General features: G+C 50.4%; 1 pseudogene; it reads right to left on the minus strand.

The window, feature by feature from the left end:
• Window positions 1-546: 546 nt before the first annotated feature.
• LOC143388668 (leucine-rich repeats and immunoglobulin-like domains protein 1) lies at window positions 547-14,386 on the minus strand (annotated as a pseudogene).
• Window positions 14,387-15,676: the final 1,290 nt, after the last annotated feature.

A 15,676-nucleotide genomic window follows, 5' to 3' on the forward strand; every position in this document is an offset into this window, starting at 1 on the left:
TTGCCCAAAAAGCCTCAGCTAACAATCCGGCGACATGGACAAGATGACATTTGCTGTTAAGAAAAAGTGAGCTTCAGAGAAGGGAGAAAGGCCTACCGTCCTAACTCATGGCTTGTGGTGGATTAGCAACCTTCACTTCATCCCTCAAAGAAGCAAGCCTCCAGGGAAAAGCCCCTCACGGCAAAGACACATTGCAGGAGCCACCAACTCAGGCTAAATGTAACTGCGAAGAGCACACAACACCAAGGACTCCCCGTCCTTCCTAACCCACCAGGAACCCCAGGAAACAAATGTCTTTTTTGTCTCTAAATTCCCACCATGCACTAAGGCACCAGAACTATTCCTAACCCCCCTCCAAGGAAACAGCAACCTGAAGGGAAGGCCAAGGAGGCCTCTGGGAGCTCCGTGCTGCCTGAAGGGCACACAGGGCAGGGCTGAAGGTCTGCGGGGTCCACTTCGCACAGCCTCACTATAGAGTACAGGCAAAGCCCCCTGGGGAAAGAGAAGGCCGTCAGAGCCAAGTTCCAGCATGACCAGATGTGGCAGCTAGTGTAGCTGCCAGGGAGGCCAGGAGGACAGTAAGGGATCACCTTTTCCATCTAGGGACACCGACGGCTTCCTCAAGGATGTCGGCATTCTATTGTTTGCTGGGGTAGAGGTACCTGTCCCGGGCCCCACTGCGAGGATGATGTGGAGAGTCTCCTTGGTCACCCTGGCTGGGATCCTGGCCACACAGTGCACTTGGCTGTGTGCTGTCCCTGCATGTGGGCTGAGAGTGGGGGGCCTGCTCCTTGGAGTAACTGTCCACATCAGCATTGCAGTCACTGCACACGAGAGGGCCACTGGGTTCTGAAGGAGAGATGGGCCAGGTCAGAGCCACCCCCACAGAACAGGCCACCCACCTGCACCCAAGTGGGGTCCTGCCCCCGGCCTGCAAACGCCCCCTCCCCAAAGACCTTCACAGAAAAGGCAGGGCACATGCCACACCGTTAGTGGAGATGGGGTCCTTCTTGCTCACATGCCCCAGATTAAGCTAATCTTGTACTTAGAGACTGTAGTCATGCTACTGTGATCAGCGGCAAAAAAAAAAAAAAAAGAAAAAAGAAAAACCCCAACAATTAGGTACCATGCAGGGTTAAGAGTTTTCTGAACAATTAGAAATTTAACCTCAAAACAGCCCTGGTGAACAGATACTAAAACCCCCTATGTTGCTTATTATTCTGGAAAATTCTTGCTCAGGTTTACTGTACCATAAATAGTAACTATGAGACACACTCCTCTAGAATTAAAAGGGCACCAGGCCAGAGCTTCCTGTTTATATACTAAATACCCAATTTAGAGAGTGCTAGATGGAAATGTAGGCATCTCCCCTCTTCATTTAGTGAGTGGGTCAACCCAGATCTTGATTTCAAAAAGACACTACTTTTCCTGGTGGAAGCATCACCTGCCCATATTAGGTGGACCAGGTGTCCCAGTGGCTTTTTCTGACACTTTCCAGGGCGCTTTACTGTATCTAACACAGAACTTGGGCTGCCTGTGCATGATGCTGTGGACGTAACCTTTGGAAAGAGGTCCACATCTCTCAGACACACACCTGCAACAGACTCCCCAGGTTAGAAACTGCAGAGGAGGTCTCAGTGAGTTTGAGGAGCAGGACGGTTGGGGCTGCTGCTGTAGTCTCTCTATCAGTGTGAGTTACTACTGTGCCACCACGAAGCTGGCAATGGGCCTGTTTTCTAGTACCATTTTCCCAGCAAGCACTCTTTGAGCATCTGCAGCCATGTTAGAGGAGCAGCTCTCTCAGGCCCGGCCTTCAGCTCAGCAAGCGCTCACAATCTCCCACCAACTGAAACAGCGCCCCCTGCAGAGAGTTTTCCCTGTGAGTCTGGAATACAGAGGAGGTCTTGGCATTGCCGCTGCACTCGCATCCCTTGGTACCTTCATGGTGCCAGAGCCCCCACACAGATCCCAAAATCCAGGGATGCTCAAGTCCCTTGTATATAATAACACACCATTTGCACATAACCTGAATACACTGTCCCATGTAAGTCACCCTAGATTAAGCATTGTGACTAGTAAAATGTAACTTTGTGTGCACAGCTATTGGACTGTGTTTTGGGGGAATAATGACAAGGAAAAGAAGGCTGCATGTGCATTACCTTCTCCGCCCTGGATATTTCTAGTGTGTAGAGAATCGAACCCACAGATACCAAGGGCCAACTGTGGAAGCAGGGCTTGGTTTCAGGGCCTGGGGTTTCCCTGCAGCTGTTTCTGACAGTGGTCCTACCTTATCCCAACTGGGAGGCTTACTGCTAAGCCCAGATGGTGACCTTCTGGAGAGACAGGATGTTGAAACCTCTGCAGAGCTTGCACAGACCAGGACTGAGCTAAACAACAGAGGCCTGGGCCAGCAGCTGCCTCGTTCACCTGATGCTCTCTCCTACCTAACGCCAGACACCTGAATAGGGAGCTAGAGGCCATCTCCACCTACGGAGGACAGTCACCTAGATAGAGCTCCATCTCACTGTGTCAGAGGCCTTACTGTTGCTCTCGATGTGCTTGTTGGCCCAATGGCCACCCTCAGTCCTGATTGAGGTTTCTCACCAGTCAGAAAGGGTCCCCTGAGAAGAGAGGTAGCTTGGAACATCTGGTGGCATAATAGTTTCCTCTTCAAGGAGATAAGACAATGAAATATTCAGGATTGCGGTGACAACAGATGCAGATGCGCATTCACTGTCAGGCCCCGAACAGAATCCCCTGGCAACAGCCATCGAGGCTGCGCAGAGACCAGGAATTGGTGCAGGTAGGAGGCCCTCCCAGACCCGAGTTGAACCTGAGCCCATGTCAAAATCATTTAAGACCACAAAAGAAAGGGAAGAGTGACAGGAAGGGAGACAGAACTAATAAATCCACAGCACTGTGATGCTTCAGGGACAATCCACCTCCGTTTATGAGGAGGACATCAGCAGGAAGTTCTTTTTTTTTTTTTTTACTTGTCAATAGACCTTTAGTTTATCTATTTATATGCTATGCTGAGGATCAAACCCAGTGCCTCACTCATGCCAGGCAAGTGCACTACCACTGAGCCCCAGCCCCAGCTGCAAGGCAGCTCCATTTCTGGCTCTGCCCTGACTATGAACCCAGTGTCCGCAGGACCAAGGGTTCAGTTCTCCAGAACCACATTCCCAGAGGTCCTGGTGTTCCCAGAGCATGAGAGCTCTTGAAGAGTGTGGACCTGGCTTCTCCTGCCCTGGAAATGAACGGCCACCGTGCTCACCTGTGTTGGTGACACTGTACTCCTCGCTCTTCTTCCTGGTTTGGTAGATGATGCACACCCACACCAGCGACATAAGAACAATGCTGCACACCACAGTAATGGTGAAGATGCCATGGTGGTCCTTCCTGCAGCCAGGCGTGGGCAAGATGCTCAGCTGGCTGTGAGCGGGCTCTGTGCCCAGCGTGTTGGACATCTCGCAGGTGTACTGGCCCGCGTCCTCCACCACCACGTTCTGGACCACCAGCAGCTGGTTGTCGGAGGTGAAGTGGTGCCTGTCGGTGAGGCTCAGGAGGCGGTTCCCCTTGAGTCAGGTGATGCGGGGGGAGGGGCTGCCAGTCACTGCACTGGAGGGCCACCGTCTCCCCCACAGACACCATGAGGTCTTCCAAGGGTACCACCAAGGACAGGGTCTCTGCAAGAGATAAAGAGACAGCACACTCACTCTGGGGCCTCAGTGCTGTGGTCTGCTTGGTTCTCTAGACATGGCATAATCCCACCTGAGGGCTTCCATCAGCGTGGCAAGCTTTTCAGAAGATGGCTGATCTCTGGTCATAAAGGTTCCTGTTCCCAAACTGTGCTGTGTCCCTGTTCTTGACTAAGACCACACCCCTCCTGCATGCTCGTTGGTCACCAGTTGCTCAAGGTTCTGGCACTGCACTGGCCTTTAGGGGCCGGCTCTGCCCTCTTCTGCTCTCCTGCCCAGGACCCCATTGCTTGGTCACTCCCACAGTGAATGCCATACAAGATGCGCAGGTTCTTGAGTCCCTTGAAGGCACCTTTGGTGATGTGGCTGATGGAGTTGTGGCTGAGGCGCAGGATGCTCAAACTGCCCAGCTTGGCCAGGCTCTCCTTGTCCAGCCGCGTGAGGTTGTTGAAGGACAGAATCCAGGGGAGATGGAGGGGCACAGGCCATTATCAGGCTTCACAGACTTGCTTACAACAACCCATGGGATCTCCGTGGGCAGGGAGCACCTCACAGTGGATGTGCAGCTAGGTCATCCACCTGGCCTAACAACAGGGATGGCTGTGCAGGTCCCAGTGTGGTTAAACTGTGGGGATGGCACAAGGTCATGCAATACAAAATCTCCCTGCTGGTGTCCAGGCTGGTCCTGATTCAGACTTTTCTTGGCAGAGGCCCGACACCCTGGATAGGCCCCTTGTGGGTCAGATGCTGCCACTCCATGCACTGGACAGCAGAGGGCACCATGAATCCCTGCCTGGGACAACCACTGCAGGGCCTCAGCCTCAGGCTGGAGGCTCTGGCCTGAGTGTCACCTACCCTCCCTGTGAGCAGGACAGGACACACCCCAAATCATCCATTTAGCCTGCATGTGAGACTCCAACCCTCCTCCCAGACACCCTTGCATTTCTGACACAACCCTGGCGCTGGTCACTTCGCATACGGGTCACCTCTGGTTGAAAAATGGGAAGTTTGGGCTGGGTCAGGAAGAACAAAAATAGTATCAGTGAAGATTAATGGGTTTTTAAAGGGGGCAGCAGGCAGCCTTCTTTCCCTGCTAGAGAAATAAGTCATGGTGTCTGTCAGTCACAAGACCTGGCAGGAGACCAAAATTATATCCTCACCTGCAATTAAGAAATTTGGCTTAGGGGAGGGGCGGGAAAGCAACCCTCAGCCTGCCTCTGAGGTGACCTGAGAACGGGGCAAGCTTCTAGGACTGGTCAAGGCATGCTGCAGTGACCTCCGGTCCCTCTAAAGGGCACAGCAGACAGCGGTCCATAGCCAGAAAGGGGAGCAGGGAGCTCAAAGCCCCATCAAGGCTCTGGAGCACAGCTTCTCCCAGGAGGTCACACACCCTCTGCTGAGTCACAGAACGGTGGCTCCTCACCCTAGGAACTAGACAGGCTCAGGACTGTGGGACTCAACCTGCCCTGCTTCCCCCAGGGCTCCTGGACTAGGACAACAGAGAACCACGTGTCCCTGGAGTTACCTCATGTGGTCCTCACCTGAGCAAAGAGTGTGCCATCTGATACCACAAGAGGGAGGAAGCAGCACCCTAAAGCACCAGGAGGGCGAATCTAACACCCCAAGTCCAAGGGCAGTGAGCGGGAGGGAGAGGCAGGCTGTTGCATGGCACACGCTCTGACCACTGACCCACAGAGACTGAAACGCCAGGTCAGCAGAGGGATGCTTGTGGGCCCGAGATGCAAGGGACACACAACGGGAGGGACCGGCTAAGGACTCGGGCTGCAAGCGCAGCATGAAGTTCCAGGTCCCTGTGAGTGTGCCTGGCACCCATAACGCTTGCTCACATTAAGTGACAATTTTTCTAGGCCAAGCCTATGAAAAGAGGGAAAGGAGAAAACCCTCCCAAACTCTCCTGAAAAATAAGGAAACCCAACCGGACTAAACTAGAGCATTATGAAACTGAAAATTTCCACCTAGCGAGGACCTGTTCCCCCAACACAAGCAGAGATCTAGAAACGGGTGCAGACACGGGAACATGGCCATGTTCTCCGACCTTTGGCTATGCAGCTCCGGCTGTGCATGCAGGACAGAGAGGGCACCCAGGTTCCCTCTCCAGGGGTCACCACTGTGGCTCTCACCTTGGGCAACAGTGAGTTCAGGTGCCCTCAGGCCCAGCCTGGGTGTCCTGCCTGGGGATCTTCCAAAGGAATGGAGGGTGGGGGGACACTGTGAGCCTCCATGCACATCCACCTCCTCCACCAGGCACGACAGGTAAAGGGAAGAGCCAGGTCCCTGGGGAAGCTGACTGAGGTGCAAGCGCTGAGGACACACAGATTCTTCCAGTCAGCGGGTCGCCATTGCTCTATTCATGATCCCAGTGTGGTTCAAACACACTGTTTCTTTTTCTCTCTCTCTCTCTCTCTCTCTCTCTCTCTCTCTCGTACCGGGGCTTGAACCCAGGGGTGCTCTACCACTGAGCAACATTGCCAGCTTCTTTTTTTTTTGAAATAGGTCCCACTAATTTGCTGAGGCTGGCCTCAAACTTGTGATACTCCTGCCTTGGCCTCCCAGGTCACTGGCATTAAAGGTGTGCCACACCATGGCCCAGAGGCCTAAGGTACCATCACTCTGCAAGAAGCTACAGTGAGAAGGGTTCTTTAGGTTGCCCTTCCCAGACAAAGCCCTTGACTTCAGGAGCTTTTTCCACACCCAAGAAATCCCTGGGGACAGAGGCTCTTCATGGGGACCGACAGGCTACACCTCTGTTATTTCAAAAATAGGAGGTAGGAAGGGCCTGGAGCTCAAAGACCTGACATTCCTGCTTTGGGCCTGGCTGGCCTGAACATCTATCCTTCTTTCTGCCAGAACAGGGCCACCGGCCTGCCTGCCTCTGAGCTGCCTTTGCCCCCGAGGCCTACACCCCTTCTTAGTCCACTGCTCTCTGCCATCGCAGTGGATGCGTGAGATGGAGTTGTGGCCAAGGTGCAGCTGGTGCAGGGCCGTGAGGCCAAAGAGGGAGCCGCTGTTCACTTCCACCAGGCTGTTGTGCTCAAGGTGTCTGCAATGACAGTGCCCGGGGTCAAAGGGGTCCGACCTTTACCCAATACACGGAGTGTGCCTGGTCAGCGCTCCGATCAGACAGGGCGGTCACACTGAGGGTGTAAGAGCACATGGGAAGCATGGAGACCCCCTGGTGTGCATACACATGGCGGAGAGAAGACGGGCAGACCCCAGTGGAGGGTCTCCAGGCCAAGACATACTCAGAAAGTTCGGAAGGGCAGGGGATGTTAGCCATAAGTCACTTTCAGCTAAGTCAAAGTGAACCAGGCAGATGAGTGGGCAGAGGAGCTCTCAGCAAGGGCAAAGCCAGGAGAGGAACAGAGAGAGAAGGAGAAAAGGGAGGCAGCCCTTATCCTCATCCAACTGAAAAAATCCACTGTGCCAGGAGACATGGCATTAGCTCTGGGGTCCAATGACTGTATGATTTTTGTTTTTCTGGTACCCAGGATTGAACCCAGGAGTGCTTAACCACTGAGCCCCAGTCCCAGCCCTACTTATATTTTTTATTTACAGACAGGGTCTCACTGAGTTGCTTAGGGCTTTGCTAAGTTGCTGAGGCTGGCTTTGAACTTACGATCCTCCTGCCTCAGCCTCCTGAGATGCTGGAATTACAGGTGTGTGCCACTACTCCCAGCTCCATGACTACAAGATTTAAATCTTGATTTTGCTATTTTGATGGCTTAATGAGTCTGAACACCTGCAAAATGGAAATATCCAGAAGAATCCACCTCATGGTGCTGTATGGAGAGGGAATAGAGAATGTACCTCGGGGTTGTGGGCAGTGTGACGATCTGGCTCCCAACATGCTCATTAAGTATGCACAGCAGGTCCCTGACTTACAGTATTCCAACTTGTGATGTCCATACTCTATGAAGGTATGAGACTGACACACATTCTGCAGAAACTCCGCTTTGAATTCCGAATCTAGATCTTTCCTAACTGGTACAATCCTTTCTCAATGCTGGGAGTGGCAGAGAGATGGCTCCCCCTCAGCCCTGTGGTACCCAGAGGAAACAACTGACACTCTACCATGTGTTGTGCTACAAGCTAGGATGCCCTGGGGACTAGGAATTAAGTGTATTTTCAACTTATGACATCCTCAGCTCACAGTGGGCATCTCAGGATATGAACCCACTGAATGAAGAGCATTCATGTGCCATTCCCTCACTTCTCAGAATCCTCACCAATGACAGCTCTGCCTAGACACCTGGTTTCTCTCATGGAAGTTACCAATGCACATTTTGCTCTTTTTTTGGTACCAGGGATTGAACTCAGGGGTGGTTAACCACTGAGCCACACCCCCACCCTTTTTTATATTTGATTTAGAGACAGGGTCTCGCTGAACTGCTTAGGATCTTGATAAGTTGCTGAGGCTGGCCTCAAACTTGCAATCCTCCTGCCTCAGCCTCCTGAGCCACTGGGATTACAGGCACACACCACCATGACTGGCCCTAATTTGTATAAATTCGTTCCACATAAAAATGAAATGGTAGAGCCTCACACTGTTTTCTTCTGAAAATTCTCTTAATCCTCAGACCATCATCAACTTAGAACTTCAGATTCTAAATGACAGACTTGAGGAAGGAAGAGTGTTCTGGAATATGCACCACAGAGCTCCAGCCCAGCTGAAGTGGCAAAGGAGGAGAAGCCACTAGCATCCTGGTCATGCAAAGCAGAGATACTTCTGCACAGTACACTCTGGGGCCTGGACCTAAGCTTCTGGGCTTGGTTTCAGTTATAAAGACAAGTAGTGAAGGAAAGAAGTGGGTAAAGATACTGGTGAAGATGTGCCAACTTGGAAGTAACCACCCGCAAACCTGAAAAGAGGAAAACCAAGAGGAAATGCTGAGACCCAACTGTCTTCTGGGAGAAGAACGGGGATGGGGAGGGAGGGGGAGAGAGGGGACGGATGATGGTACTATGTGATTCATTCACGCAGAGGCATCACCTCTAATGAAAAGTAAACAAATTAAATGTTGAAGGACAGCAGATTACATTCTTCTGCTTTTTTTTTGATGTTGCCTTTGTTTCTGGCAGGCCTCAGCTCCGCTATTGGACACATCTGGCCGAAGAGAATGTTCCCTTGATAAAAGCTGCACATCTGCACCAAGTGCCTTGATGAGCTGACAAGACATAAATAAATCTCCTGTGATGAACTATATTTTGGGTCCACCTACACATCAAGAAAGACTGTCAAACCCAAAATGGGGAGAGAAGGAGCTTTCTGTGGAGTGTGGGAGTGGAGAGGATGTGGGGAAGGATCTGTTCTGCAGCGAGGAAGTGGGGGTGGGAGGAAGCCAAGGAATGGGGATCCTTCCTGCAACACCCGTTCTGATTCAAAAACCTCCTCCAAGAGATGTTGCTATTCTGCTGTGGAAACACGAACAGATATGGTTGAGTCTGCAGAGACACTGAGTTGGGACCACAGGAAGACTCAAATGACAGGTGGCCTTCTGGGTGCGATGGCACAGGACTGTCATCAAGGCAGCTCAGGAGGCTGAGACAGGAGGATCTCAAGTTCAAAGCCAGCCTCAGGAAAAGTGAGGTGCTGAGAAACTCAGTGAGACCCTGTCTCTAAATAAAATACAAAATAGGGCTGGGGATGGGGCTCAGGGGTCGAGTGCCTCCCCAAGTTCAATCCTGGTACCAAAATAAAAAAACAGAAAGAAAAAGGAAAGGTGGCCTGCTCTCCACCTAGTGCTCAGCTGAATGGACACACACAGGCTGCCCCACTCCCCACAGAGGCAGGGTGCAGAGGCCACGGCCTCACCCTTACAGCACATGCATATTGAACAGGCCCCAGAAAGCGCCATCCATCAGCTTGCTGATGTTGTTTTTCTGGAGCTTCAGCACCTCCAAGCTTTCCACGCCCTGGAACGTGAGGCCATGGATCAACCGAATCTGATTCCAATTGAGGTCCCTGAATAGAAGAAGCCCACAGGGTCAGAGCCTCCCTGTGCACATTACACACACACACACACACACACACACACACACACCCCTGCCGAGTTTCCCAGCCAGCGAGCCAGCGGGTATCTAATGCAAAAACATTTGCAGTCAGAGCATCTGATGGGATCTCCATATATGGGGCAAGTGCAGCGGGGGACCCCCCATGAAGCACACACATTCAGCTGCTGGCTCTAGTACTAGAGAGCCTCGGGGGACTGAAAGGACTCTGGGTGGCCTGGAGGGGCAGGGAAAGACACATGGAGCTAATGGGAAAGCCCTGGTTTCCCCCAACTATTTCTGGAGCATCTCGTGACCCAACCTCCTCAGCATCATGGAGACCTTCTCCGCAGACAGCCCAGGATCCACACCCCACTGAGCCTCAACAACTGTTCTCGTCAATTTAAACCAAATTTCCACTACTGGCTTGTTTTCTTGACATTTATTCTTCCAATAATAAAAAGAAGTCAAAAATCAATCAATCAATCAATCAATCAAGAGCCAAGCATGGTAGCACAGGGTTATAATCCCAGTGGCGTGGGAGGATTGTGAGTTCAGAGCCAGCCTCAGCAACTCAGCAAGGCCCTAAGCAACTCAATGAGACTCTGTCTCTAAATAAAATACAAAATACAGCTGGGGAGGTAGCTCAGTGGTTGAGTGCCCCTGAGTTCAATCCCCGGTACCAAAAAAAAAAAAAAAAGCGAGAGACCATCATACATCAACCACCTTGTAAGATTTAGGAGATAAAAATTGCCATCTCCTGCTTACCGCCTTTAGCCATGCTAACTTCCTGCCAAATTCAAGAAATGTCGAGGATGCCATCAAGACTGAGGTACTTATTTTACGGGTACCTTTAAAAACAACACTAAAACCTCTGAGATAAATAAACAGAATGCATGAAGCCTAAGCACTAGCCATGCCAGCTAACCAGCAGGATTCCTCATGTCATCGAGGAGGACACTAGCATAAACCTGCACGTCCATACTCAGTGGACCTCATCCCTGCAAGATGAGGTGGCCCACCGGCCCCAGACCCAGCTCCAATCTGCTTTTACTAGGTGTTGTCATAGGGGCATTAATTACAGTTCATGCAGAACTTTACTGGGGGCAAGGTGGGGGGTGGGAAGTAGGGGTTGCATTTGGTGCTAGGTCCTTGGGGAAGTTTGGCGCCCATAAAAATTGGGCTATAACCTTAGTTAAAGTGCTGGTTTCTGTACTCACAGTTGTGTCAGCCTGGGTAACTTGAATGCTTTTATAAGAAGCTGGGTGATCCTGTTTTTGCTCAGGCAAAGAGTTAGCAGTGACCGTGATAGGCCATCGAATGCTCCTGACTCCAGGGATCCAATGCGATTGCTGGCCAGGTTGCTGGAACGAGTCAGGAGAGAAAATGTCACAGCTGTAGGAGGCCTTCCTCGTTCTGTTACACACACCAGACCCATCTGGATCTGAGCTGGGAAAACACGCTAAGACACACCCAGAGGGACAGGTTTCCTGAGGAGATGTCTATTATCACAAGGCTTCAGAGCCTGCCCTGACTCCCAGATGGGGAAGCACTGCAGGTGGCAAGACTGTCCAAGGTCAACCTCCACTCAGCCCAGAGCACACAGCACCTGTGGCTAGTGGGCCCAAGAGGGCGGGAGTGACCGTCAGACACCTCCACCCCCAGCCCTCCTGCAAACCTGCCAACCTCAGGCCACACCTGGCCCGCCACCCAAGGCGCACAAGAAAAGCCCTACACAAAGCACAAAGTCAGCTCAGAGGCCAGGTCAGATTCCATTCCATGATTTGGGGAAACAGTCTTTAATCCTGAAGTGGGTCTCATTTTTGGACTTACATAATAAGTAGGTATAAGCCAATTCCTTTAAATGATTTTAAATACCCGAAAGAAACCCTCTAGTTAAAGAGACTTGAGCCAAGTTCTTTAGAGAGCAAGCCATACCATGCCTGTAATCCCAGTAGCTCAGGAGGCTGAGGCAGGAGGATTGAGAGTTCAAAGCCAGCCTCAGCAAAAGCGAGGCCCTAAGCAGCTCAGTGAGACCCTATCTCTAAATAAAATACAAAATAGGGCTGGGGATGGGGCTCAGTGGTTAAGCGTCCCTGGTTCAATCCCCGGTACCCCAGCCCCTGCCAAAAAAAGACAAGCAATACTTTTTCAGGGCCATCTACTTTGACCGTACTGAGCAGACGGACTGCAGTGTATAACACAGACAGGTGTATCACACTGTGTGAAAGCATAGCAAGCAGTGGAAAAGAAAAGGGAAAAAATAAAGGAAATAAAATAAATCAGTATTCCTATGAGAAGTTACCCCTCAACACCCTTCTTACTGCTTTTCCTAGACAAAATTTTGGTGTTTTTTTTTAAACAAAACAACAACAACAACAAAAAACAAAAACAACAACAACAACAAAAACAAAAACAGCGCCTAAGTGAAAAGGAGAAAGCCCAGAGGATCTTCTACCCTGGGGGGAAGGAACAAGGCTCCTCTGGGTTCTTTATCAGGCAGAGCCCCAGCACAGAGCACATGAGGATTCTCTACACACTGTTTGTTCTTGACATTCCAGATTAGAGAATAACAGCCTCTGGGAAGAAGATAGAGCAGCCACAAGCTGCCAAAAGAGAAAGTCCCTCCTGCTTTCTTGCAGGGACAGAAGGTTAGTGCAATTCCATTTTGCGGTTGGTGGTTTCTTGGTTCAGAGCAAGGGAGTGTTGGGCGGCAGCTGGACACCTCAGGACAGGCTCCACTTGAGGTTAACAAAGGCCAAATCCTCCTGTTCCTGATTTCGGCACCTTGATGCAGCCTGAGAACAACTTGGAAAATCTAGGGGCCAAGGTTCATCTTCCCTGAAGAGATGGGTCATGACCACCTCTAAACAGGACTCGCAAATGAGCTCCAAAATGACTCTGAAACAGTGATGACAAAGCGAATGTAAACTCACTCAGATTTGGAAATGTCTCTTCAGATTCTTCCCCAGAGCAACACTTTCCTACCCACAGACCGTGGGTGCTGCAGGTTTTATCATTTTTACTCCTGTCTACCATCCACATCGCTGGTAAGATGGGGCCCGAACACAGGTAAGAGACACCTCAGCACAGTCCTGAGAACCCACAGAACCAGGAGCCGCCTTCCCAGACAGATCCCATGAGCTGTGTGATCACTGTGGGACGCTAGGAAGAAAGAGCCTGGAGAGTATGCAAAGCACTCTCCCTGCACAGTGGGCCTCTAAGCTCCCCTGAGCCTTTTCTCCAAGCTCTGCTGGGAAGCAGCCCAGTAAATGGGAGTAAAAGCAGGCTTTGTTGTCAGGGCAGACCTCAGAGTCTTGAACTCTTTTGTCTGAGGGGTGAGCTCCCTGGACAGGCAAGTCCACCTCTCCCTGCCAAAGGTGTCCATCTTGGGTGTAACACAGACGAATACTATGGGACTGGAAATGTTCCATCAGTGGGCATCAGAGGCCAATCTCTCCCGTCTTGTACCATCCCCAGAGCTGAAAAATTGTTATGGTTTGGATGTGAGGTATCCCCCAAAACTCACGTGTGAGATGGTGCAAGAAGGTCCAGAGGAAAAATGACTGGGTTGTGAGAGCCTTAACCCAACCAGTGAATGAACCCCCTGATGGGATTAACTGGGTGGTGGCTGGGGGCAGGTGGGTGTGGCTGGAGGAGGGGGCATGGGGGCATGGCTTTGGGTCTCTATTTGTCTCTGGAGAGTGGAGTCTCTCTCTGCTTCCTGATCACCATGTGAGCTGCTTCCCTCCACCACACTCTTCCTCCATGACCTCCTGCCTCCCCTTGAGCCCTGAGGAATGGAGCCTGCTGTCTATGAATGGAGATCTCTGAACCTGTCAGCCCCCAAATAAACTTTTCCTCCTCTACAATTTTCTGGTCGGGTTTTTTTAGTCACACAGTAGTGAAAAAGCTGACCAAAGCAGAAGTGAAATATGCAGACTGTGTACAGACCTGGGTAATGGAGAGGCCTCCAGTTGACCTAGAAGCAGAGGGACAGCCCCAGCCACAGAAGCACTTATAGCTCTCTTATGTACATTCCAGGGGGAAAGCAGGCGCTCCAAATTTCCATGATATTATTCGAACTCAGATCCAACACTTCCAAGGAAAGGTAGGCCTTCAGCTGGCTCCCGTTCACACTGCGGATCCTGTTGTGCTGCCTGAAACACACAAGTGGAGGTGACTTGGGCATTTCTTTTTGCAGAGTAACTACAAGAGCAAGGCATAGTGGTGGACGCCTGTAATCCCAGTGGCTCAGGAGGCTGAGGCAGGAGGAACTTAAGTTCAAAGCCAGCCTCAGCTTATTGAGGCCCTAAACAACTCAGTGAGACCCTGTGTCTAAATCAAATATAAAAAAAGTATAAGAATTCTCTTTCCTATTTTACTAGTTGTTTCACTCTTTCATAACATGACCCTCTAGTGACATTCAAAATGAGCTTTCCTGTTGTTCTTCCCATCCATGATCAACTGCTGGCTTCAGAGAGTATGCTGGATTTTCTCATATGGGACAAGCTGTTTAAAAAAGTATGGGAAAGAACATAAGGGTGATCTCTAAGTACACAATTATGGCATTACCTGCATCTACCTATATACCCACCATAAAGGATGTACCAGTGCAATTGGGCAGCTCCAAACCAATAACGTTCTGCAATCTTCAGGACCCAGTCCACTGCCATGATTTAAAAGGCTTGTAGGCACCAGCCTAGGTTTAGTCATATGGCTGTGTGCAGTATTGGGGATTAAACCCAGGGCCTCATGCATGCTAGGAAAGTGCTACACCACTGAGCCACATCCTCAGACCTCTCTGGGTCAGTTTAATCCAACTTCACAAATCACTACGTACTTTCACAAATCACTACTGACACCTCCCATGTGCCAGGCCTGGAGACATACAGGAGATTAAACACACACACACAACACACACACACACACACACACACACACACACACACACAAACACACACACACATACAGATAAAATCATGGTAATCTGCCGCAGTCTGGCTGCAGCAAAATAACTGGGGGGGGGGGGGCTGGGGATATGGCTCAAGCAGTAGCACGCTCACCTGGCATGCGTGCGGCCCAGGTTCCATCCTCAGCACCACATACAAACAAAGATGTTGTATCCGCCAATAACTAAAAAATAAATATTAAAATTCTCTCTGTCTCTCTCTCTCTCCCCTCTCTCACTCTCTCTCTTTAAAAAAAAATAACTGGGGGGTGACGAACAACTTCTGTACATTGATACAGCAGGAGTGGGAGCTGTTTATTGTAGGACAAGAGCGGTATATATACATTCCACACAGCTTATCTTAATTAGCATAAACTAGATACAGCAGTCAACCAATAAGGAATCTCCACACGTAATGGCTCCCTGGCATTACTTCACAAACCACTCCCTCTGGCAAAATGCCAGGCACCATCTTGACTTGTTTACAGACCCTAACAGTAATCTTCATACATTGCTGGTGGGACTGCAAATTGGTGCAACCACTCTGGAAAGCAGTATGGAGATTCCTCAGAAAACTTGGAATGGAACCACCATTTGACCCAGTTACCCCACTCCTCAGCATAATACCCAAAGGACCTAAAATCAGCATACTACAATGACACAGTCACATCAATGTAAACAGCTCAATTCACAAAAGCCCAGCTATAGAACCAACCTATAGGCCCTTCAACAGATGAATGGATAAAGATAATGTGTTATATATACACAATGGAATATTACTCAGCCTTAAAGAAGAATGAAATGTTGGCATTTGCTGGTAAATGGGGGGAAATGGAGATTATCATCCTAAGTGAATGAAACATGCCAATTCCAAAAAAACCAAAGGCTGAATGTTCTTTCTGATATGCAGGTGCTAATTCAAAATGTCAGGTGAGTAGGGAAGAATAGAGGTATATAATAGAGGAAGAATAGAGGCAGAGGGGAGCAAAGGGAAGGGAGAGTGTTTTGGGGGTAG

Source organism: Callospermophilus lateralis, unplaced genomic scaffold, assembly GCF_048772815.1.
Source record: "Callospermophilus lateralis isolate mCalLat2 unplaced genomic scaffold, mCalLat2.hap1 Scaffold_196, whole genome shotgun sequence".
In the NCBI taxonomy this organism is placed as follows: Eukaryota; Metazoa; Chordata; class Mammalia; order Rodentia; family Sciuridae; genus Callospermophilus; species Callospermophilus lateralis.